This window comes from Sitophilus oryzae, unplaced genomic scaffold (assembly GCF_002938485.1).
Source record: "Sitophilus oryzae breed Bouriz unplaced genomic scaffold, Soryzae_2.0 scaffold_1432_pilon_pilon, whole genome shotgun sequence".
NCBI lineage: Eukaryota > Metazoa > Arthropoda > Insecta > Coleoptera > Curculionidae > Sitophilus > Sitophilus oryzae.
The window spans coordinates 293,051-320,998 of record NW_022146096.1 but is presented as its reverse complement, the minus strand read 5'-3'; the positions used below and the strand labels follow the sequence as shown (position 1 = coordinate 320,998).

The 27,948-nt window shown below is 31.4% G+C and overlaps 1 pseudogene; it reads right to left on the bottom strand.

The window, feature by feature from the left end:
* On the bottom strand, positions 1-23,464 carry LOC115876368 (annotated as a pseudogene).
* Between the last annotated feature and the right edge of the window lie 4,484 nt (positions 23,465-27,948).

Genomic DNA, 27,948 nt, shown 5'->3' with positions numbered 1-27,948 from the left:
TTTAATTATACGTCACTCTTGACAAGTCCCCTAACAGCTTATCAATAGCAACATCCCCGACAGTCTGTCTAAATAGTAGCTCTTCCAATCCCTTTCTGGATATAGATTGGACAGCCGGAAGAGTCAAAAGAAGTTTCCCAAATCGACCTTTTGGATGGGCCTGTCTTTGAGCGCAGTACTCGTGCAGCATCACGTGAGTTTGATCTTGGAGAAGTTCGATGTGGGCAGGTTCACAAAGTCCTCGGCATTCTAGAAAAAACTTGAGATAATTTCAATCAGATATTAGATATCTGATTATTCTATATCAATCAGATATCTAATCACAAACTATGTCATGGAAATGAAAATCGTCATCATTTTATATGTAAAATTTTATGGGGAATGTTATCGACAGTGGCGGATACAGAGGGGGGCCCATGGGCCCCCCCCCCCCTAAAATCTGTAAATTTGGTTAAATATTAGCCTTTTGAGTTAAAAATGGCGCCCTAAAAAGCATATTCTACGTGACTTTTTTTTTGGGCCCCCCTAAAATAAATTCCTGTATCCGCCCCTGGTTATCGATCGTCATTTACATGCTAACTGGACGCTTTTTTTTCATCGTATTATACCTACATTTATCAGAAATATTTTGTTATGTCACTGTTCTTAGTTGCAAAAATACCAAGAAAACCAATTTAGCAAGCTTGAAAATGTAACTAACTACACTATAAAAGAAGCTATATAACAATATAGTTATAAGGCACAAAGTGTATTATTTTATTAGCAACTTCACAGACTTAATTGAAAATCTATTAAAAAGTTAAGTATACAGGGTTGTTCACCACATACGACACGGAGTATTGTAGCTAAACGATTAGATTTTTACAAATTGTAAGTTTTGGGTTCGTTGAAGGACTATTAGAGCTACAATATAAAAATAATTTTACAAGATACAGAGTGTCCCAAATAAGTAAAAAATATTATAGTTGTATTTTTTTTAAATATAACACCCTGTATATTATTCTATTTTTGGATTCTACGATTGAAATAAAGGTAAATTTGATTAAGGTTTATTACACTTAAACCTTACCGTTTTTGAAATATTTTCAATTTTATGAAATTGCAGTAAAAAATTTAAGGCTTTATTTCTCCAAGGGTATCAAAGTTTTTAATACTAAATATTTACTGAAGGTTATTTATTGATTAGATATTGTGTTGAAATAAAAAAAAATTTACTACCTTATACAGAGTGTCCAAAAATTTATATTAAATAATTACTAGCTTGTTTAATTTAAATGGAACACCCTATATATTTTACGTGAATCAGATGCACAATGTAATTGTCTATCAAATTGTATTGTTTCGTTTTTTACCCATCTCTTCAAGTTATCATAGAAAATGCATTTTCTTATAATTTAGACCTCATTTATCACTATACCCATGGAATATTGACATTTTAGCTCATTTTTAAAGATAATAAATTTTCAAAGAGTACAGATACTAATATTGTCGATATAGTTCGCTTATTTAATTAAAAAATAAAAAAACAACTGTTTAAATATTTTTTGTTAAAGAGGACCAATTAATATGATCCCAGTATTTAAACTAGTTTAATTGACTGTTTACGTTGTAGTAATAATTGCTCCAAATACTAAAAAACTGAATTTTGTGTGTGTATTAGACAGTGTGGTAAAAAGTAACATCTTATAAATTTTATTTCATTTATTGACGAATGCTTATTTATAAAAACAGAGACATTCATTTTCATAACTTATTATTATATTGATTTCTGAGCCAAATCCACATTTATTTAGAATATTTTATTAATTAAAACAATTTAAAGGTATGTAATTAACTAATTTTTGGTGTTTTTGGTAGGAAATAATGGTGGTATACTTAATTGGTATACTCTTTTACAAAGATTTAATTAGTTTTTTTGTATGCCAATAGGCTTGCAATATTTACCACCTGTACGTTTTGTACATATTATGGTGCTTCAAAAAAATCGGAAATGTCAATATTTCATGGGTATAGTGATAAATGAGGTCTAAATTGTAAGAAAATGCATTTTCTACGAAAACTTGAAGAGATGCGTAAAAAATGATATAATATAATTTGATAGACAATTACGTTGTGCATTTGATTCACGTAAAATATATAGGGCGTTCCATTTAAATTAAACAAGTTATTGCGGTTTAAAGCTAGTAATTATTTAATATAAATTTTTGGACACTCTGTATAAGGTAGTAACATTTTTATTATTGCAACACAATATCTGATCAATAAATAACCTTCAGTAAATATTTAGTATTAAAAACTTTGATACCCTTGGAAAAATAAAGCCTTAAATTTTTTACTGCAATTTCATAAAATTGAAAATATTTCAAAAACGGTAAGGTTTAAGTGTGATAAACCTTAATCAAATTTACCTTTATTTCAATCGTAGAATCCAAAAATAGAATAATATACAGGGTGTTCCATTTAAAAAAATACAACTATAATATTTTTTACTTATTTGGGACACTCTTTATATTGTAAAAATATATTTAAATTGTAGCTCTAACAGAGCTTCAAAAAACCCAAAACTTACAATTTGTAAAAATCTAATCGTTTAGTTACAATATTCCGTGTCGTATGTGGTAAACAACCCTGTATAAAAAAATATAAAAAGTATTCACTAAACCTACCAGCTTTGAATAAAACAAGGGCTTTCAAACAAGCATGTTCTGTATGATCTACTCTGAGCATATTCAGTCTGGAAATAACTTCTCGTAGTCTTCGAGCGTCTTCCTCAAGGGCAGCCAATCTGGGAGGTGGAGATATTGTGTTATTTGTTAGTAAAGCTGTAAAAATACACAGTAAAGAACAAAATTTCGCTATTAAAATTAGTCTACCTTCGTCTATGGGCAATGACCACTGTGCAGCTGTGAGGACAAACAGTTCGTTCCAACTTTCTTCGAGTAGAATTGATTGATCCCGATAAGATAGCTAAACAGAATTAAAAAATATATAGTTACAGAAGAAAACAATATCATACACCCGAAATATTCTCAAAAAGTTATATTTCATCTGAATATTATTTAATGTAGAATTGTTTAGTCTTTTTATTTTATTTTTTAAATTTTCATACACATAAAATAACAATAATTTGAACGATTTTATAACAAACGGAAATAATATTTTTTTCTGACCTCCCTGTTTGATATCCAATCAGTTGATTTAGACTGATTGGATATATGTTGACTTTCCTTAACCTATAAACCAAATTTCAGCTTTCAATATACCGAATTTATTTTTATTTTAATAATTAACTTATGCTTATTCAGGATCATGTTTTTGTCAATTTTAAAAAACAATTTTTAACATGATTGGTATAGGTTAGTATAATAGAAAAATTTTGAAATATGGAAGTAGTTTCAAAAAATATAACAATATACCGGGTGTTTCATTTAAAATAACAAAGATGCTAACATGAAGCTGGTATGAAGCGGTAGCACTAAATAAACTAAAAACACAGCTAAAAATAATTTAGATAGATGGAACAGGTGATTTGATGCAATATTCCAAATTTTTAAAAATAACGTATCACCGATTCTCCATAAAGATCTAACGTGCCATTGCCGTGAATCACCCTGTATATGTCTTAAAGAGTCGTAAGGATTTTAAAATTAAAATAGTAAACAAATCAATTAAAAATAATAACACAGAATACAGTTTTGACTGGAATATTTGCTGTTACAACAACAAAATAAAACACTAATTTAGCACAGTAGACCAAAACGCCTTTGCTTTTAAAATGAACTACTCAGTTTTAATCATCTACTGGTGATGCTACCATGGCTAGAATAATGCGCGTCCAATGTTAACAGTAAAATGTTTGGGTGTATTGTCATAAATTAGTGTTTTATTTTGCTAAAAACAACAATTATTACATTGGATAAAAAAGGAAACTATACGAATAAAACATTGAATAGAATATTCAAAATAAACCAATACAGAAATAGTGCTTAAAATAAGATCAAAAGAAAAAAAATAGCGTATAAATGATAAAATATCTTTCTAGGAATAATAAATATTAAAGCAGATTACTTTTTCTTAATAAAAAAGTTTATCTGTAATCTGAGTTTTTTTGCCACTGAAAAAAATCCACAAAAAACTTTAAGAAAGTTAAAGAACGTTAGTTAAGTTTATTACGTTTCGTTAAGTTATCATTAATTTGAAACGAATTTTTTCTCGATTAGGCAAATTTGTTTTAATAGTAAGAGGCCCCTAACCAAGCTGGTCTCCGTTTGAATTCAACACAATAGTGTTAAAAAAAAATAACTCTTTTATTTTGTAGAATTCTTTTCCAGTGGCAGAAACATACTTTTTCGAGAAATAAATCCACCTCAAATGTATAGGCATTAAGTATTTAGATTACTTTTTATTTGTACGATAGAATTTTAAGTTCAGTTTCATATTTTCATTAATAACTGGTCAGCAGAGGTGTTCTTACATAAAACTAAGGCATTTGGATGTATCAAAATGTATGTACCTGTAAAAATGATGGAATCGTTCTAGCCCACTTTATCGCCAGGAATAACAATTTCGCAGCCGATTCATAAACATTATCTGCAAACACCGAAACGCATGGGCTCTCCACCGGTATCAAACTAGTCGGCTTTACTTCTGCATCCTTTAAAATAGGCAATTCCAATCGGCAACCCACAGTCCTAGAAGAATCGCTTGCACAATTCTTCTCCTGGGCTACCTCCTCAGAACTAGTCACTTCATCATCCTTTAGCACATCTCTTGAGCTACCCGTCGCATCTGATTTTGCTTTTTCACTAGTCTGGTCCAAATAAGAACCCGATATGGAAGTACCGCTTACCACACTACAGTGTTTCTGAAATCCACCTAGCATAGGTGGATAAATGAGTCCGTGGTGCAAGTAACTTTGTCCTCCGAGGAAAGGTGTGTTCAAATGATGGTCTATGAGAGGGCTGCTTGGAAAATGAAGAGGAAGATTGCTGAAGACGGAGGTAGAGGATTGTAAATGTCGGAAACGGGGTGTAAGCCCGATGGGGTAGTGGTGAATTGGAGGATGGTTTGTACGAGGTGCTCGTTCATGTTGAACAGCTGGAACAATAATTTGATAATATTAATAAGCAATACGTAACAGTATATAATTATATTTCGTAGTATAAAGTAAATTTACATTTCAAAAATAATCCACAATGAACTGTATTCCGGAAACTTAAAAAGTTCGTATTAGTAAAAAAGTTCGTATAAATGTATGTCCAAAAATGCTTAGTCTCGGAGATACGGAGAGTAGAAGTTTCATTTTTATTTCGATTTTTTCCAAATAATTTATGAAATAACATCAATATTTGGATGAAAAATTGGTGTCTGGGTGTTTTTTGACATTATAAATTTGGGGGGGATTTTAATGTCAATATGCCTCCTACTTGTAGAGGGCGCCACCTACATTTTTTTAACTAGTTTGAAGAGTAATAACTTTTCGTCTGTACCTGTATAAAACTAGTGAGTAAGAATTACAACATTACATAATACATTTACGACGTTTGTTAAGTAAAAAAGGTCTCTTGCTAAAAATCGCTACGAGTAATAGTTCTCGAGATATTTGGAATCGAAATTATCAATACATGTCATCATTGACATTAAACATGTTGACAAAATAGTTATAAGACAATCAATTCAATCATCAATTTGAAATGTTTTTGTGCCAAAACTTCAACAGAAACTGTTTTATCATCATTTTTTTCAAATTTATTATTCAATCCAATAACTATCTACTCAACGTGTTTATTTTTTGTCAATAATGAAATATTGACTATTTTTATTCTAAATATCTTGAGAACGGTTGGTTGTAGCGACTTTTACCAAGACACATTTTTACCTAAAAGGTCACGGAGATGTATATTTTTTCACTCAGTAGTTTTATACAGGTACGGACGAAAAGTTACTCCTCAAAATAGTTAAAACTTATGTAGTTGGCGCCCACTACAAATAGGAGTCATATTGGTATCAAAATCAAATTTCTCATACCTAAAAACTCCCAAATACCAATTTTCATCTAAATATTGACGTTGGTTCAGAAATTATTTGGAAAAAATCGAAATAAAAATGAAACTTCTACCCCCTGTATCTCCGAAACTAAGCATTTTAGAACATACGAGCTTTTTTACTTATTGTTATTTGCAGAATATGCTGCCGAAGTTTCCGGAATAAGTTCGGACCACCCTGTATATGATTAAAAAATCCATTTAAATTAATTTATCCATTTTAGCCGTAACATATACAAAAAAGTTTTTAAAATAGTTAATACCCTGTTTTAGTGAAGTACTGTAGTTATTACTAATAATATGACGTTTAGGCTATACAATATTTTTTTTGACAGGCAGTTTTTTTCCTCCAAAAATTTTAAATATTTTTTCTCAAAAACGGTTATTGTTAAGTATAGTGATTGATATCAAAATTCATATAAAATTTAGGTATATAATAAAAAAAATAGAAGTAGGTACCCATTTAAAATAAGAAAGTTGTTGTCAACTTCCGGTGTTTCCGAAAGTGCCGCCATACTGAAAATATTTTTAATCGATAGATCTCGTTGTGAAACAATGACATGCAAGAAATATCCGATCTAAATATTATAGTTCTCTAGAAACTTCTAATTCACGCTCAGCTTAGGACACCCTGTATATCAACTGTTATTTATTAAGTAATAAATATCGTATGATCGAGAAAAAGCGGCGTCAGCGATGGCTATGGAATGAAGAGCGCTGTCATTTTATATGTAAATTTATATGGGAAATGTCGTTGATGTTCATTTCCCAACCAACTGGACGCCGTTTTTTTTCGATCATACGGTAGTAAAAACCAACAACAATGTTGGTTTCAATCAAATTAAAAGAAAATGGATACATAAACATTGATTAAAGAAAAATATTTTTCTTCTAATTTATTATATTTTAGATAATAAATTATAGACGTAGACAGTATAAATTATATAAAGCACAAAACATCAAGCCATGCTTTATTACTATCATTACGAAATTTGCGTTATTCATATTGTTGTTTCTTCTCTCTCCTGGACAGAGAGAAGCCCTTCCGTAAACTACACCCCCTAGTTTCCCCCCCCCCTCGACCTCGCCCCTTATAGACCACGAACCAAAAAGCCACCGGAACAAAAGTCAACTTAATAAAATATTTAATGTAGCCCCGCGTAATCATCATTAAGGGAACGACTAGTGACGTGACATCGCCCCGCCAAAGAGTCCGGTTACCGGAGCCGCAGGTGGCGCTTTCCCAGGTCCACCCCAATCGCCCTTCACCCCTCTCAGTGCTGTCATTGATGTATTTGATATTGTACTCGAGAATTAGAAGGAAAGTACTAAAGTTTACTAAACGATTACACTAATGCTGAAAAAGGACAAAAACAATAAGTAATTATAATTTAGATAGAGTTTCCAATCGTCAATGCACTGTCAATGAAAGAGACATACCGGGTGGTGCATCCAAATATCAAGGAAATAAATTTAGATTGGAATGCTCGGCTTCCCACCAAAATATAATTGTGGCGCTGCTATACAAGGCGCTGCTACAAAACAAGAACAGAAATAATTTTCTTTTATCAAAGTCAGAATCTTCAAAAATTATAAAATCTTTTAAAATTTAAACCGCCCTAATTGAAAAAATACCGAAAAGTGCTTAAAGCATCCATTTTCAAAGTAATTATTGCTTTCTTGTGAGTTTAATTCAAATTTCTCATCAACCCGTGTCACTCAAACCCGTGATAGCTGTGAAAAAGTGGCATTAAAAAAAATTAAAGAGCTGTGTGAACTGTGAACTGCAAAAACCATCGTGGCAAAACGTCGGTTTCCAATTTTCCATAGGTTGTTTTTGTTTGTAATTGTATTGTAAGTTTCTTATATGCAATACACTGTAATAAAATTAAAAGAAAATATTAATTAATTTCAATAAATATCTGGCGACATAATTCCAAAAAAAGCCAATTATTGTTATTTAAATTTATTATTATCAAAAGCTAAAACGATCGCGACCATTATAAGAATGGCGCCAAATAGTATTTACATTGATCTTATAGGCAGTTTTCAATCTAAACTTGTTTCATTTAGCTATGGGTGCATCGGCTTGTAAATTTTGAACTATCCAAATATTGGCTCCCCTGTTGATTTTTGCTCCCCGTTTGCCAACTTTTCACGGAACGGACAGTAAGAACAAGATTAAAAGAAGGCAAATCTTGTATCAAGAAGGTCAGCTTCGGGAACACAACTTACTAGGTCTGTTGACTAGGACCAAAAGCAAGGCATATTTTTAACATAAAAATTACAAAAAATGTTTTTGTAATTTTTAAAAGTATATTTTTCAAAAGCGAATATCCCTAACAAAAATAAAGCTATTGAGATGAACATCTTACATATTTTGTGAGTTATGCATTTTCATACTAAAGGCTGGCAAAAGCTAGTCTTGAGTCGAGATTTTCGTATGTAAGAAGAGTACAATGCGTTTATAAAAAACTGAACAAAGAGTGAACAGTAAAAACGTTGCCAAACGCATGAAATACACCTAGAAATTGTGCACATTGCTAAGAGACGTGAAACACAGTCAGTACCATATCAATACTTAAAATTCTAGGGAAAAGTATATATCATGCGTTCAGCTTCACAATTGAATTACGTCTCGTGATACTTTATTTGTTTGTTTATTAACGAATCGTAATTTTCCCTATAGCTTTTACATTTTGTGCAAGTTAAAAACACTTGCACTTTTGGTAAAAAAGTGGAATTGAGAAAAACACTTGCACTTTTGGTAAAAAAGTGGAAATGAGTTGGTATTCGACAGTGGTCGAGCTATTAGAACTAGCTCTAGAAAAACCAAAATCGATATATCGAAATCCATTAGAAATAATTGATTGTAGTAGAGTTTTTAAATTATCGCGATTACTGACGTTTTCTCGTTATAAAAAAATAGACACCCTAATGATATCCGTATATTTCCATTTCAGATGCTCAGACAGATATCTATTGATTTTATCTAGTTATCTTTTCGAAAATAAAAGTCTTTTAAAAATAAGCGGTTTGCGATCGTGGTTTTACTTTACTTGATAGAGAAAGGCGTACCGGAGAAATGTGGCAACGCCGCAATAGCATACCGTCGCATTTCTCTCACTCCGACTTAATAAGATCCCTATGCGATTTACTTCCGCACATGTAAATACCGACCCTAAAAGTAAGAGTTGCCAGAACGGTATGCTAACATGCAAATGCATCTAATCAGTAACTCCTAAAAGATTACTCTTAAGCTTCATTAGGAAACTCGCAATTAGCGGTTTCAATTATACTTTTTAGTTTACGATCATTCACTGTGTCTAAAAACACAATTAAAATTAATCCTAGCAACAGCTTCCAGTAATCAGTTGTATCCATATGCCGGCTCCAGACCCGCGCCGCGAACCTCAGCGAAGAGAAGAGAACGCAAATGTGAATACCTTTCACGTCTTTTCTCGGAGTTCGCGGATGTTCGCGGCTCGTTTCCCGTTCGAAGTCGGTATTTTTGTGTGCCCGCTTCAAAGAGTTCACACCCGTGAAACGTGAACGCTCTCCACACGCACGGCGCGAGTCTGGAGCCGGCAATAGAGAAAGCATATTTAGAGAATAAACTTTTGATTTCCAACCACATTTTTTCTTGACGAATGATAATCAAAGGCCAAAATGACATTCCTCGCAAATTTTGAAGTATAATTCGTGGAAAAGTCAAAAATTTGTTAACTTTTTCCACTAATTGAAAATTACTACCACTAATTATGATGTTCTGGATGCTTAAGCTTCATTCAGAACCTCCCAATTAGTGGAATAAATTAGTGGTTTCAATTACACTTTACACTTTTTAGTTTACGATCATTCACAATGTCTAAAAAACACAATTAAAATTAATAAAATATCGTAGCAACAGCTTGCGGTAGATTGTTGTATCCATAGAGAAAGCATAATATTTAGCTTATAAAACAATCATAAAACAATAAACTTTTAATTTCTAACCAAAATTTTTCTTGACGGGTGATAATCAAAGGCCAAAATGACATTCCTCGCAAATTTTGAAGTATAATTAATTAGTGGAAAAGTCAAAAGTTTGTTAACTTTTTCCACTAATTGAAAATTACTACCACTAATTATGACGTTCTGAATGCTTACATTAAAATTAGGTGAACAAACTTCTACGATTAATTGAAACTACTAATTATTCCACTGATTTCGAGGTTCTGAATGAAGCTTTACCTGGCTTTACATTGAAATTAGGGGGAGAACAAGCAATTTTCCCAACTTCCCTACTTTTTTTAGAGTTAAAAACCGTAGTTTAAAAAAAATTGTTTTATTAATTGAAAACTTAAATTTAACATTATTGAACATTATAACATGCATAAATAATTATTGTTATGACAACTCTAAAATTAAAATAAAATCGTACCATCCTTAATATTTTTAATTTGGGATTTAGACGTCGCGTTGTCATGACTAATCTCCCAACTCAATTATACATTGGGGGAGCATCCCCCAACCCCCCCATAGCTTCACCACTGACGCTAATTGAAACTACTAATTTACTCCACTAATTACGAGGTACTGAATGAAGCTTTACTGATCTAATAATCCATAATGTACTAAATTTAGTACAATCGTATTTAAAATGCCTGCACTCTCGTTTCATTATCCACCATTTAAGGGTGAGAGTGGACGATTTCGATCCATTGCAGTCGATCGTTGCAGACTGCAATTGAAATGAAAGAGGAGCCACTTCACGTCACCATCACGTGAATACACATTGGGGAAAGAGGGGCGACAATGTTTACTTCACGCCGTTTTTCTCAAACACTCGATACGGGGATAAAGGGCAGAGAAAAATTTGATAGGGACACAAGATTTGCGGTTAGGGAGTTTTTATAGGGCAATGATGGTAAAAATACCCTGTTTAGACATGAATATCTTTCTGTTGTTATTTTTAATTTAATTTTTACAGCTGTCGCAATGCGTCTATTTATATTAACAGATTTTTAAAAAAAATTAAATTGGAAAAAAATATAGTATTAGGTTAGGTTGTAATTTTTATTTTTCTAGTAATACTGGAATATAAGCTGGAGATTTTTGTGTTCGTTTATTGAAAAAATATTAGAAAGGACTGAAAGGAATATCACCAAAAATACGGCAAGAACTTTGTCTGTACATGGTGATTCAAACTTGATGCCTTGCGAAAGATGAAATGTTTTGGTTTGATTTATTATAAGTACATCTTAAAATCGAAAATTAAGCAAAACTATGAATTTCCTTTTTATATAAAATATCAATAAACTACATATAGTTATTAGTATTTTCTTAAGCCTTTCTTTAAAAAAACCTTTCTCTTAATTTCTAGGAAATTATTATATTAATTCAGATAACAAAAACACTTTTCTATTTAATAGGTTTGAACAATTATCGTAGACTTAAATAAATGTTGTATGTAATAGTGTATGTATAATATATAATATAATAAATGGTGTATGTATAAGTATATATGTAAAATAAAATAATTAACTTACCATCTCGCTTCATATTGACTTGCAAGCATTTTTAAACCTACAAACCTGACACTGATTTCGTCTTGTAACGTCCACTATACATCGCCCATTTTCTTTGCAAACATATTCGAGATTTCTAGAAAACATACAATTGCTTATTTTAGAATAGCTAAACAAATATTCTATAATATAGGTTTCGCTACTTTTTACATATACAGGATGGTCCGAACTGTATTCCGGAAACTTCGGCATCATATTCTGCAGATAAAAACATGTAAAAAGTTTGTATAAATGTATGTCCTTAATTGCTTTTAGTTTGGAGATACAAAGGTGTAGAAGTTTCATTTTTATTTCGATTTTTTCCAAATAATTTCTAAAATAATGTCGATATTTGGATAAAAATTGATATTTGGGAGTTTTTTGACAAGAGAAATTTGATTTTGGTTGTAGACTTTCAATATGACTCCTATTTGTAGTGGGAAGTTTTTTGAAAGAGGGAAGTTTAAATAGAAGAAATGAATAGGGGGAAGTTTTTCTGTTTTGAAGAGTAATAACTTTTCGTTCGTACCTGTAGAAAATTACTGAGTCAAAAATATTCATTACCGTGATTAAAATATTTAAAAATTTACATCTACGTTAAAAAAATATACATCTACGTAAAAATATCTCTTGGCAAAAATCGCTACGGACAACCGTTCTCAAGATATTTAGAATGGAAGTAATCAATACATGTCATTATTGACAAAAAATAAACATTTTGAATAGATAGTTATTTGACTGACAACTTTTAATTTTTTAAATTAATCAAAATTTTTTCTCCAAAAAAATGGTAATAAAACAGTTTCTGTTGAACTTTTGGCACAAAAACATTTCAAATTTATGATTTCAGTCTAATAACTATTTAATCAACATGTTAAAATTATGTCAATGATGACAGGTATTGATAATTTCATTCCAAATATCTCGAGAACCTTTGAATAAGAAGACTAAGGAAGGAGCATAATGCTATCCATGTATTCATGCATGGTGGGCGAAAAAGCCACCATAAAAGCTCTCTAGGGTGGGGATCCTTGACAGTTCTGTTTGACGATTCATTTGACACATTTGAATTTGATTTGAAATTTTGTGGATTTGTCAGTCTTTACGGAGCTTATTTTATGTTATTTATTATTTATTCTACTACTGATAGTTGTATAAAGGTAGTAAATCTAGATGGAAATTGTGGCAGAACTTAAATTAACAGTGACACTATCGCGATTTATCGAAAAAGACTCTAAAATAGTTGGTTGTGTAGCGTGCGGTAGATCTCGGCAAAAATTGAGTGAAATAATGGAACAACTTTTCGCTAGTAAGTGACTATATAATATACATACGTGTAGTAAACCGATCATTTATAAAATTGACTTAAATTAACTAAATTATATATTTTTCTTGCATTTTAGCTTTTATTTATTACTTGTCAAAGATTAGATGTCAAAGAATTTAGATACGTTAATTTGACTTACCTGCTTCAGTAGCGTATCGGATGTTTGTGTTAAGAAATACTTATTATAACTTATCTATTTTTATTAGAATTATATATTTTTATAACAATTTTAATAACTACCAACATTTATTCACAACGTAAAATAAAACAACAAATTATTGAGTCTACCCCACGTCTACCCTACATCATAGTTTTACATTTTTTAAATAAAATTAGAACGACACTGATAAACCGGAATTTAAGTCGGCCATATTTGAGGCCCATCGCGGTGTACCTAAGATTTTTGATATGCTCCTTCCTTAGTCTTCTTATTCAAAGTCGAGAACCATTACTCGATTACGGCGATTTTTACCAAGAGGCCTTTACGTAAAAAATATCGTAAATGTATATTTTTTACTCAGTAGTTTTATACAGGTACAGACGAAATGTTATTATTCTTCAAACCAGTTAAAAAATATGTAGGTGGCGCCCTCTACAAGTAGGAGTCACATTGACATCAAAATCAAATTTCTCATGTTAAAAAACTCCCAGATATCAATTTTCATCCAAATATTGACGTTACTTGAGAAATTATTTGGAAAAAAGGAAAATAAAAATTAAATTTGTACACCCTGTATCTCCAAAACTAAGCATTTTAGGACATACATTTATGCAAACTTTTTTACTTACTTTTATTAGCAGAACACGGTGCCGAAGTTTCGGGAATACAGTTCGGAATACCCTGTATATTAGTGAATAAGATATAATATATTTTAAAAATCAACCGTTTTGGAAATCTCAATAGATTTAGATAGTGTCCGTATATTTTTTTTGTGATCGTTTTTTGAAAAAAATATTAGAAAGAACTGAAAGGAATATCACAAAAAAATACGAAAAGAACTTTGTCTGTACAGGGTGATTCAAACTTGACGCCTTGCGAAAGATAAAATGTTGATCATTTTGCTTCATAATAATTACAAATGTAAAATACTTTTTCCCGGAACCATAGATTTTCTTGTCTAGGCGCTAGTAATTCAAAAATTAACAAAAATACGAGCAAAAATACATAAATACCTTCTAATACTGCGTTTGAAGAACCCTCTACATCCGTCACAACTGGATACACCATAATGCTTCCCTGAAGCTTTATCGCCGCAAACTTTGCAGATGGTTTCTGTCTTATGATTTTGGCTTTCCATCTTAACCAAATACTGAAATTCCAAAATAATAACTAATTATTTACCATTACTAAAATCCTATTTTTAATTAGGTTTTTTTAATCAAAACCTAATTTTTACGTATATTTATGAGTATGCACTTTTAACAGGGTACCTGTCAAAAATTTGCAGCAAATAGAGGTTGCCACGGTTCAAAAATTTTCCTACGAGCCCGGCAACAGTGCGTCGGGCATCTGTAGCTCCTATAATAAAAAACTTCTTCAGAATTTTATATAAGTGCCAAACTAAAATAATTAAGATGTATTTCAGGAAAATATTTTAACTTCTACAGGGTGGCTCAAAAAAGTGTGAGTGGATCGGGATGACTTTTTTTAAATGGAACGTAAAAATACTTGTATACTAGATTCTCATTAGCCCTGTATATTATTGCATTTTTGGCTTCCTTTTTGATCACTTTACATAATCCTAAGATATTGTTAAATAGGTTTCTATGGTCTCAGAAATATTAATAAATAAATTTATACTAAATATTTACTATTGTTGGTCTGTACTTACTTTGCAAAAATACTTTACAAAATAATACATGTTTATACCGGCTGTCAAGAGGTTGCGACAAAGTGGGCAACAACAACAAGCAGGCAATGGAACACCCTATACAGGATGTCCCAGAAATAAATGCAAGTATTTTAACTGGTAGTATAGTTCAACCTCAGAAACATGCCTATGAGTTTTTTTCGCGAAAAAAAAAATTTGAAAATTCGAAAATTTTTAAAAAAAAATTGGATTTTTTTTAGTTTTTAGTTAAAAAACATAATTTCTTGATAATATGGCAACATAGTGGTTCTCAAAAATTGAGCAAAAAATATTTTTTTTCAAGAAAAAAGAAATTTTCAAAGTAAAATAACTCCGTTATTTTGGACTTATTTGAAAAACGATAAAGAGAAAATATGTTTCTTTTATTGAGATCTACCACCCCTTAAAATACTTGCACTTATTTCTGAGACACACTGTATATTATTCCTTTGTTAGGTGGCGAATTGACAAATGAACATATTTTTATATTTAAAGTATATTTCAAAATCTGTATCTTGTGTCAATATAAGTCTGGTATATTATCGTTGAAAGAGCCACATGTAATAAAAAGGCGAATATTTGCAAAACCTTTAAAAATTTTCAAATACTTTAAATTCGCAACCCCTATTTACGGCAAGTTTTTGATAGGCACCCTGTGAAAAGTGGATTCTCCTATTCATAAATATACGTAAACATTATGTTTTGATTAAAAATAATACAGGGGTCCTGTACTATAACGTTTATGAAATATAATTTGACATTTTCAAAATTATAGGTTGACAACTTAAGGTATGTTGGCATTTGCCTGGTTTAGCATTACCTATTTAATTTTAATTTAGAAATAGATGCAGTTTTTCTTAAATAACTTAAAATCGGCCAAAATTATTCTGAAAAAATTTGGCATGTGTATTCAGCATGCGCAGATCTTTAAAACCCCTATTTACGACTTTGCTGTAAAATTAATAGGGGAGCCTATATTTGGACAGTTCAAAATAAGCATTGCTTTTCCTGTTTCCAACGACGATGCACCACCCGGTATGCACATGTAGATACGTAATAACATATCACATTCCAAAAAAGGAAATAAAATATGTATTAGGGTAAAGCAAAACACCCGGAACATATTTCCAATTCATTATTAACCAGGTGTCTTTATTACTATTTAATGTTACAAATTCATAAAATCAATAATTATATTTAAAAAACGATTATAAACAAAAATTAAATCCTAGAGTATCCCTTACATACTTATTTATTTAGAGAGAAAAAAACAATTTTTATATCTACCACATCGAAACCCTATTATCGCACAATAACCAAAACAATTCTAACCCCTAATTAAATCAGTATCAGACCATTAAGCCCTTATGAGCCTCGTATGTCACATGTAAGTGTCGCTCTTTGTCTTTCTTATTTTAGTTTCTATCATTGTCTCTTTGTCTAACCGCAGTGGAGCAAGTAAACTGTGCCCGTTTTGAAGGGTGAGTGGTCCGTGCCACAGTGGGGGGCTTTAGTCAAAATCGGAACATATTGCGTAATTTGTACCTTCGTTTATCTATAATTATTGTTTAACTTCCAGTCGGGGCTGGGGCGAGTCGGAAAACTCACAGGTGTTAAAGTCAGGTAGTCGGGGAGGGTTGAAACCCTGTTCGATTTGTTATTTATATTTTTTCTTCGAGAACTGATTGTGAAATGAAAAAAATTATGAGCAATGATTTTCGTTGTTTTTTTTTTCGAGTTGTAGTAATTTCCGGTAAAACAGGAAGTGACCAAAAACAAATGAATGCGTCAATCAATCCTAATTTATGTCATATACTAACATACCAAATATCGTTTTTTTATCTGAAAAAATAAAAAAGTTATAGAGGTGAGCCACTTTCGAGACGCACCCTATATTATGACGTCAACTCATTTATTCTTCTAAAGCCGGGCTCAGACGACTCGTGTACTTGGCAAGTACACCAATATTTGCATACTTGGCAAGTAAACCAACTATGTAAATAGTCATGGCAAGCTTGCCGCTAACACGACGCGACGAGTGACAAATAATTGCACGCAAGTAAACTACTCAAACAACATGGCAAGTATATGCCAATAACATATGTATTCCAAGTACACAAGTCTTTGAGCCTGGCTAAAGACATAATATACCATACGATCGAAAAAAAACGGCGTTAAAGAAGGCTGGGGAATGACAATAGATGATAATTTTGGCGAGATCAATCGACAAGATCCCTAGACGTCATTATTTAGCCGTTTCTTTATATTTTAATGGCGCTTACTGCCAGTTGGCCTTAATAAGTTTTGTAATTTATTTTTATATTAAGTAAAAATTATTTTTAAATGGTATAGATTAAAATTCGAAAAAAAAAGAGTCTGGAGACGTTCTATCCTTTTTTATTGTTTCTATAATTAGTGTTAATTTTTGACAAGTTTTATGTCTCAATTTTTAGTAAATAACGTCTAGAGACTGACCTCACCAAAATTATCATTTATTGTCATTCCTCAGCCCTCTACGACGCCGTTTTTAACGGTATTTTTTTATTCAATTTTAATAATTATTAACATTTATTGGCTCAACGTAAAACAAAACTAAACATATAGTAGAGTAATATATAAATTTTTACATATTAAAAAATTAGATCGTCAATATTAAATTGGAATTCAAGTCAGCTATACTAAATCCCTCTATTTGGTACCAGCCAATCTATAACAATGTAAATTTCAAGAAGAAAATTTTTTTAAAATATTTTAAAAAATGAGAAAAGGGAATATACTACCGCTTTACCTACGGAATATCGGCCGCGCCGTCTCAACCCTAATCCCATTATAAATTCAAATATCGCAGCTTGCCGTGAGCAAATCGCTCTTCCTTTTTTTTATGAATAGTATCAATCAATCGACGCGTTGCGGTGACAAGTTTCGAAAAAATAATCGCCGCAAGATGACTTGTTAGAAAAAAATTATGATGATGAACCGAGTGTGAAATCTTGCGCGACAAATTTCAAATTTGCATAGCGAATATTTTTCTTTTCATTTAAGCTCGTGCATAAGCCCTAATATAGTGAACGAGAATATACTAGGTGTTATATGACACAGAAATAGTGTAGGGATATAACAATTAACATATTCTTATTCAAAATAGTCTTTAAAATCAAATTAAAATAATTGAAGTTGTCAGTTAACCTAGTATGAGTTACAGAAGCATGCATCTGCATCAAGGTGCCATGAGAACATGCCCAACAGCAGCAATGGAGGTCATTCTAGACCTAATACCACTGCACATTGTAGTAGGTAAATATGCCGATGCGAAAATAATTAGAATGGTCATTGACGGAGACAGTACTGGGATAATTTTCAGGTCAGTAGCTTGGCATCCTCAAAACTTTGAGAAACACCTCACTGTAGTATTGAGCAATAAAAAGGATTGGAAGAGAGAAACGTTTGTTCAGCAGGTAAAAGACCATATCATAACGTTGTATACTGATGCTTCCAAAACCAAAACAGGGACAGGGATGGTTTTTCTATTTATTTTAGTTCGATACATCGAATCATTAAATCAGCATTATTGGTCTATCGATACGATGACCGCGTGAGTGCTGATTTGATGATTTGATAAATTCGTAATATTGAAAGGAAATATTTTTCGCAATTGCCAATTATGCTTATAATTTTGATTTTGAAAACTTTACTTTTGTTGCGTAAACTCAATATGCCAATGAACTTTAAATATTTTATATTTCCTTTCAATCGAATTATTAGTTTACGAAATATATTTAAATTATTTTATAAAACCAATAATTCCTTCCTTGATAATATTACGTCTTTAATTTAATTGTCTAGAATAAATAATGCTAATAATAAGAACTAAAATGTTACAGTAAAAGTCGGAAGTTCAGTGATTGTTAACATATACTACGAAATGCTAGCAATTGTATTTTAAAGAGATTTGTCGACTTTTCCTAATAATTTCTAACATTCTCACTAGTAATAGTAACATTTACTAAAGGTTGCCAGTAAAAGTTATTCTATTATACAGGGTGAGTGTGATGAGGAAGAATGTTGGTGGAAGTTAGAACAAATAAAACTTTTAAGAATATTGAATCACCTCAATATTCAAGCTGATCAACATATTTTAAAATTACAATTTACTTCTTTAGTATATTTATTAAAAATTATAGAAAATAACAACATATTATAACCTTCTAAATATTAAAAGGGAAACATAGTAATAAACATTTTAAAATGTACAAAACAATTAAAAAAACATTCATAAACATAAGATTACTTATTGGTACAAGGTTTTGTTAATAAAGTTCTTCATCGTGGACAAAATAAAGTATGCGTACCACGGCTGTTAAACGATTTTACCAAAATTAAAGTATGCCCAAATTTTCTTCAACTATCTCCGTTTTATCAAACCCGCTACTTCAAGCATATCAAAACTTTTAATAAGTTCATAATCACTAGGTTTCTTAATATCTTTTCCTCTTGCATGCTTAACCTTTGCTATGATTTCATCATATTGCAAAAATAAAAAAACAACCACTATTACATTCTTGCGAGTGCCTAGTTTATCTTAATTTTTCACGCAAAATTTATTCCATAGGGAAAATACCGCACAGCACTTTTTACAACAATAACAAAACAATTATACATAACCACAAAAAACAAAGCGAATTTACGCCGGATGTATATCAATGTTGCCAACCTTTAGCCCAATTTAATGTTATCCTTTTATTGCCTATTATTAAACTTATTCTTTATTTATCCTTATATTTTACAACATGTGGCAACTGCGCTAACTAAATCTTTCAAACTTACTGCTATCGTCCAGGGAATGCTAGCATTCACTGTAAAAGTTGGTTTCAAAAATAACTGTTGAACTTTTACTGGCGTAGTTTTAGTAACAATTAGTAACAATCACTAATTTCCAAATTTTACTGTAACACATATACGCTTTATATAAATCGAAATAGAAAGTACCAAAATAAGTAATTAGTTCTTGATTTCCACAACTCTTGTGTATACGATTCACGATTATTTGAATATCAATCATTTAAAAATTTGAACGAGCCGTAAAAATGAATCGTGAGAATTGAATCGGAGTACCGCTCAGAATGCGGTTCGCGAATGAATGTTACGTGTTCAATGAATGAACAAGTACGCCTCAAACAACTAAATAAACCATATTATTGATTCTAGGTTTCCATAATTCTTGTGAATATGATACAAAATTATTTAATTATTTAGATAATTATAGATTACAACTGGAGGTTGGAAACTTTGGTGTTACAACAGCAAAATAAAATTAATTCACCACAATACACCAAAACACTTTACTTTTACACTAGATGCGCGTTAGCATCATCAGCAGATGATTACACCCCCAACTGTAATCTTCGATGGCTTCACGGTCTTCGGAACTGAATCTTTATCGTAAGTAAATTTAATCATCTGCTGATGAAGCTAACTTAGTTAACAAAACACGCGTCTAATGCAAAAATAAAGTGTTTTGATTTATTGTGGTGAATTAGTGTTTTATTTTGCTTACGTAGTTAAACTAAAATATTATATTAATGTTATTAACGTTCAACGTTGTATAAAATTGAACATACACATACACACTTATACATACACATACGCACTTACATACGTCAATATTAGGTGTAGGGAATGTTTTATTATTTAATATATTTGTAATTTTTTTTATAATAAAATTTTAAATATTAATATTCACATATAATAATATAACTTTAAAATTTTTAAATGTACCTACATACTATACTCTGTTTTTTTTTTCTCAGGTAAGATTTCGACAGACGATGACAGAAGAAAAGCAGATGACGTCCCATACCAATCTACTTATTTAACTAAAAAAAGTTTCTAATAATTTTTAGTTAACTATGGATGAGTTTAATTATAAATCCGTCATGCGTCGTCTCTTGTTGTTTTTAACCAATTTTATTGGTTTATTTCAAAAATGACAGATCGTATTTCAATTTTATTGGTTTGACGGAACGATAAACGACAAACGGACGCCATGCCGATGCGTATGAACTCGCCTTTAGATTTTTGACGTTTGTCAAAGTCTTGCCAAATTATAGGTTAGAATTTTGTATCAACTTTTAGACAAATACTGCGTTTTGGAAGATGATGCATTTTGATTCGTGTTATTACGTGTGTTTTGTGTCTTTTGAAATCAAGTGGAGGAAATATCGAGTGAAAATTAACTGTAGACCCAGAGCACAGTTTATGGTTAATACTCGCTGCCCAGGCAGAAAGTCTTATACACCCATAAAGTTACCATCAATAAAGTTCGTATACCATCTCGTCGTAAATAAGTGCATCTCGAATATGGTAGAAGGACCATACTAAACACATACTAAAAACTGGAGTAGCTATAAAATATCGACATCCACACGATAGGTAAGTAACGGATTTTAGTACTGCAGAAAAATAATGTCAAAAGGTACCTACTGGTTTAAAAAAATTAAGATTAAAGTTAATTAATTAACCTTTAAGGTATAAAATTTGGTAAATGTTATTATTAATAAAATAGTTTGTTTTATTTATGTTGTTTTATTTATTCCTGCGGAATATTACAAATTTGTATTTGTACATAAGTTATATTGATAAATATAATCATAAATAGTTCTTTTTTATATTTTTTTTTGTATGTGGCGTCTTGTTCTTGTTTGTTTTGTATTAACACATACCGTTTTTTATTAAATAAAATAACTCGATTACATTTTTTCAGTTTTATACAGTTTTTTTTCACAATATTTTGAAGTAATCACTTGTCCTTGTCAGTCAAATGTTAAATATATTAATTTCCTGCTATGCGTTCCAGTTGTACCAACTTATTTCTTTGTAAAATAAAATAAACTACTTTGAAATTAAAATGACAGACATAACTATTACTGTCAAGGATCTTCTCGTTGGACAGACTTATATACCTATTATAAGACTCTATTTCTCTATAATATTGAAAACAGAAGTCTATAATAAAACTAATAATATACTCAATAATAAGACAAAAAAAACACTAATTCACCACAAAACACCAAAACGCTTTACTTTTGCGCTAACCGCGCGTCTCGCTAACTATGTTAGCATGATCAGCAAATAATTAAAACTTTCATGATTTAAAGATTTAGTTGTTACCGTAAAGCCATCGTTGATTACAGTTGGGGGTTTTAATTATTTGCTGATGATGCTAACATGGTTAAGAAAACGCGCGTCCAGTACTAAAGTAAAATGTTTTGTTGTATTATGGTGAATTATTAGTGTCTTATTTTGCTGTTGTAACACCATAGGGTTTAACTCCCAACATTGGCGTAACTACAGTGGTGCCCGGGGGTGCCGCACCACAGTGGTGCCCGGGGAGCACCCCCAAGAGAAATCTTGAATTATGACTCTTGGCCACGTTTTAATTTTTATTTGCTTGTGATGTAGTAAAAATGACGTTTTCTGGTTTTGTTTAGTTAATATTATTTTGTTGTGTTCAAAAAATGGGTCAATTTTAATTTTTTTAGAAAATTTGTAGGTATTTAAGTAATCTACGGGAACACGGTTTGATAACCAAGTCTATGAAATTTATTATAAGAAGTATTGTAAGATTTCTTAATAAATATTCCACTCGTAATATTTATTATTCGTATTATTAAATAATATTTAATTTATTATTTTCACTTATTATTTCAATCGCGATGATCCTTATCAATATTATTCCTCTAAACTATATTATTATTATCATTCCTATGCTAGCCATGTATTCATGCATAGTAGTGGTAAACGGAGATGGGGGCCCTAGGGTGGAGATTCTTGACAGTTCTGTTTGACGATTCTATCTTCAAAATAAAAAAAAACGTTCAGTATCTAAAGTGTTTCTTGAGTTATGACGTGTTATGTGTTAAAAAGTTGAGTTTTTAAATTATCGCGATTACTGACGTTTTCTCGTTATAAAAAAAATGACACCTTAAAGATATCCTTATAATTCCATTTCAGATGCTCAGAAACATTTCTAATGATTTTATCTAGTTATCTTTTCGAATTAAAAAGTTTTTTAAATAAGCGGTTTGCGATCATGATTTTACTTTACTTGATAGGGGAAGACGTACCGGCAACGCCGCAACAGCACCCCGTCGCATTTCTCTCACTCCGACTTAACAAGATCCCTATGCGATTTACTTCCACACATGTAAATACCGACCCAAGAGTAACAGTTGCCAGCACGGTATATTTATAAAAATTTTAATAATTACAAATATTTATTAAAAACGTAAAATAAAACAACAAATTATTGAGTTTGCCCTACATCATATTTTTACACGCTTTGAATAAAATTAGAACAGCACTGATAAACCGGAATTTAAGTCGGTAAAAGTAATTTTTAGTCCCCATTGCGCTCGACATAAGTTTTTTAATATGCTCTTTCTTCTCTTAAATTTAGAAATTTTTATTTTTCATAATTCCAAAAGGAGTTCGTAGATATTATTGAAAATTAACAGTTTGCTTCATTTTAAGGAGCTCTTAAAAAGTTTCAAATAATTTTTCTGCAAAATAAAATGCGGAAACCTTATTGATCGTTTTTAAAATGTATATGCGACGGAGCTACAGTCTTATTTAAATATAAAAAAAATAAAAACTCACCTGCTGACTCTTCCAGCACACACCAACCACCCGCCTCGACCGCACGACAAAAGATCCAAAAGTCGAGCACGGCGAACGCACCTCGCCTTACTTTTCGACCGGCCCCCCTAACCAGCACACCCCCGGGGGATTAAAAGGGCGCCGATCACTGGTGCACAGGGCGAGGTCGCGCGCGCCCATTGGTCACCGGTTAAGGGTGGCGACGTGGCGATTGGTCGGAGCGGGAGCGGATCGCACGAGAGCGCGATTAGAGATAGAGCGCGCGGCGAATGTTGTTTTTTTCGTCTCTGTTCGGTCGTTAGCGGGAGGAGAGGTGGTGTTAATAATGCAGGGTAAGGATTTTTAGTCCAGTTTATTGAGATATAATGAGTGAGAGACTAATTCACTTACTTTTATTTTAAAAAAGTTTTAGTTAATTACAGGAAACTTCGGCAGCATATTCTGCAGATAAAAATAAGTAAAAAAGTTCGTATAAATGTATGTCCTAAAATGCTTAGTTTCGGAGATACAGGGTGTAGAAGTTTCATTTTTATTTCGATTTTTTCCAAATAACTTATGATGTAACGTCAATATTTGGATGAAAATTGGTGTCTGGTAGTTTTTTGACATGAGAAATTCGATTTTCTTGTCAATATGACTCTTACTTGTAGAGGGCGCCACCTATATACTTTTTAACTGGTTTGAAGAGTAATAACTTTTCGTCCATACCTGTATAAAACTACTGAGTAAAAAAATATAAATTTTCGATATTTTTTACATAAAAAAGGTCTCTTAGTAAAAATCGCCAAGAGTAATGGTTCTCGAGATATTTGGAATCGAAATTATCAATGCCTGTCATCACTGACATAATTAAACATGTTGACTAAATAGTTATTAAACTGAAATCATAAATTTGAAATCTTTTTGTGCCAAAAGTTCAATAGAAATTCTTTAACCATCATTTTTTCGCAGAAAAAATTATGATTAATTTAAAAAATAAAAATTTATTATTTCAGTCAAATAGCTATATTCAACATGTGCTTATTTTGTCAGTAATGACATGTATTGACTATTTCCATTCTAAATATCTTGAGAACGGTTGCTCGTAGCGATTTTTACCAAGAGATATTTTTTACGTAAAAAGTCATGGAAATGTATATTTTTTCATTCAGTAGTTTTGTACAGTTACAAGGACGAAAAGTTATTACTCTTCAAAACAGTTAAAACACATGTAGGTGGCGCCCCCTACAAATAGGAATCATTTTGACATCAAAATCAAATTTTTCATGTTAAAAAACTCCCAGATACAAATTTTCACCCAAATATTCATCTTACTTCAGAAATTATTTGGAAAAAATCGAAATAAAAATGAAACTTCTACACCCTGTATATCCGTAACTAAGCATTTTAGGACATACATTTATACGAACTTTTTTACTTATTTTTATCTGCAGAATATGTTGCCGAAGTTTCCGGAATATAATTCGGACCACTCTGTATATTTTATTTATTTATTAATATATCTGGAAACTATCGAAATATATCTACTTATATCTTAGGATTATGTAAAGTGATCTGAAAGGAAGCCAAAAGTGCAATAATAGGTATACAGGGTGTTCCATTTAAAAAAATCATCGCGATCCACTCACACTTTTTTGAGCCACCCTGTAGAAGTTAAAATATTTTCCTGAAATACATTCTAGTACATACTTTAGGTTAGCACTTAAACAAAATTTCCAAGTTTTTTATTCTAGAAGCTACAGATGCCCGACGCACTATTGCCGGACCTTGTATATGATATTTTCTCTCTTGGTACAATAAAGAAGTGAAGAAAAACTTTTGTTGATTTCACCGAAAGTTGATTGAAAAGAAAAACAGGAAGATGTGTGAAAGTGACATATGTAACTATTGGAAGTTGCTTGCTTAAGACCCGGCTAGGCTAAGGGTCCTTTTATAAGCAACTAATGGCTTCTGATAGTCTGGTCACATAATAAGAGTAATGTAGGGCAATACAATTTTTTATTATACAGAGTATCTTACTCTAGAATTTCTATCGCGTTATCAATTGTATGATTTAGTTATATTAAACATTTTTATTTGTGAAATTAAAATATTTGCAATTTGCAATTAAATATTTTATAATTGGAATTTAAAAAGTTGTGTCACTCAAATGTCATAGCTGTCGATTAAGTAGAAAGACAAATGTGTTTTTGTTGACAAATGACGCTATGTTTTCCCTCCTTAATATAGTTTACTCCAGACTAAACAACCATCATTCTACAGCAACAATTTTCTGTGATTTTTCTAAGGCGTTCGATTGTGTAAATCATAAGATCCTAATTAATAAACTACAGCACTATGGGTTCAGGGGATCATCTCTCGAATGGTTTAAGTCGTATCTGAGCAACAGAAGTCAACTTGTGAGGGTGGATACCACGTTGTCTTCTAGCAAGCCAATTGAATGTGGAGTACCACAAGGCTCAGTACTAGGCCCTATTTTGTTTCTTCTTTTTATTAACGACATTGCTAACATAAACATCAGTGGCAAAATATGTCAAAATATGACATTAGCTTCACTTGGAGCAACAAGGACATCACGGCACTTCATAGAATTATATCAAATGACTTAATCACCATTAAATATTGGTGCGATTCGAACCTCCTGAGTCTCAACATTTCTAAAACTAAAGCTTTGTCGTATAAAAACTCGTTGCAGCCTTTTGTACTTAACAACACCACCATTGATGTAAAATCTGTAAAATTCTTAGGGCTTGTTGTGGACAATTCTCTGAAATGGGACATACATATCGAAGCTTTGTCGAAAAAATTGAGCTCTGCCTGTTTTGCATTAAGGTCTGTTTTTAAGGAGCTTAACTTGTCAGTGGCTAGAACTGTTTATTATGCACTTTTTAAGTCGCACCTCAGGTATGCCCTTCCATTCTGGGGTACGTGTTGTGCGACTCAATTTGACCGCATTTTCAAGCTCCAGAAGAAAGCTGTTCGATATTCACTGGGACTAAACAGCAGAACTCATTGCCGGGACTTTTTTAAAGAATTAAAAATATATTGACTCTTCCTTCCTTATTTATATTTGAATCCGTTTACTTAATACGAAAACATGTATCAGCTTCTCAAGAAAGGCCATCTCACACTTATCCACTCAGGAACGCGGAGCAAGATCTTTATCTACCTACCCCACGCTCAGAGTTAGTTAAAAGTTCAATATTATACATCTCGAAAAAAATGCACAATCACCTGCCATTTGAAATCAAATCCATAACATCATTTTTTTCATTTCGCAAAGCATTGAACTCTTATTTACTAGACAAGGCTTTCTACGCCGTAAATGAATTATATTTTGAACGAACTACTAAAATCCAAAGCGAAATAAATTATATACTCAGTAACCACATTCCAAATTTATTTTGAATTTATGTCAAATTGACAAATATTTTTCAATAACACCGGATTGTACTCCTGACTTGAGTGACTTTTCATACGTAGAATAAATTAGTATCAATATATGATTTGTCAATTTTAATACAGAAACTAGAAAGGTTGAAATAAGAGATAACGTTCTAGCTTTCTGTCCAATTATCTATACAGCTGTCGCTGACTTAACTTTATTTATAATAGAACTACACAAAATTAATTTGGGCATAAACAATTTAAAGGGACAGGGACGATTTGATAAGGGATTAAATATTCGTGGTAAAAAAAATGGTCTTTAAAATAAATTGCTGGATTTAAATATCCACGCTTTTTAGGTATACCGTGAGCTAGCCATAGTATAAAGTTAATAATAAACGACGCTACCAACCATTAGTTATAACACAACTGGATTTTTCAGTATTGTGTAAAAACTATATGAATATTTTTCGTTCTCTTCCAAAAGATGGGATTTATTAAACAATGGATCATAAAACAAGAGGATTAAGCAGAAAAGATGCTATAAAACCGCTGTTTACAAATTTATCAGAAATGTTTTCATTCGATCAGAAGAAAAAACATGTCTAGCAGAAAAAATATATACTGTTTCATTTATTTGTTCATTAGTGTATGGCATCTAGTATTAACAAAAATAAATATTGTGAGCAAAATTCTACAGAATTAAAGAAGTTTTTGATAGAAATTAGACCGACAAAAATTTTTGACAAATTTTATAAATGCCATGAAAATTGCTGAAAAAGTTGGTGTCGATGCTGAATTTCAAACTTTTAGACCACATTATAAATGATCCGAAAATCTCTTTTATGACGAAAGATTTATTTTGTTCAATAATCAAAACTACGTGTTTATTGTTTTATTTAAAGTGAATGATGACCAAGATCCAAGTCGATTAAGAACTAGAAACTTTCAGTAAACGAGTCTTTTAATTAATTGAAAAAAGTGAATTATGTCATGATTGTCATGGCAGTTTTTTTCCAAAAAATTAAATAATGATTTGATGACAATTCTCGAATTTAGTTATTTGAACGGTTTCACAACCTTTTTGCAAGTTAACTGAAGCAAGCTCAAAAAGGTTCCTTTCCTAAATTAAATCT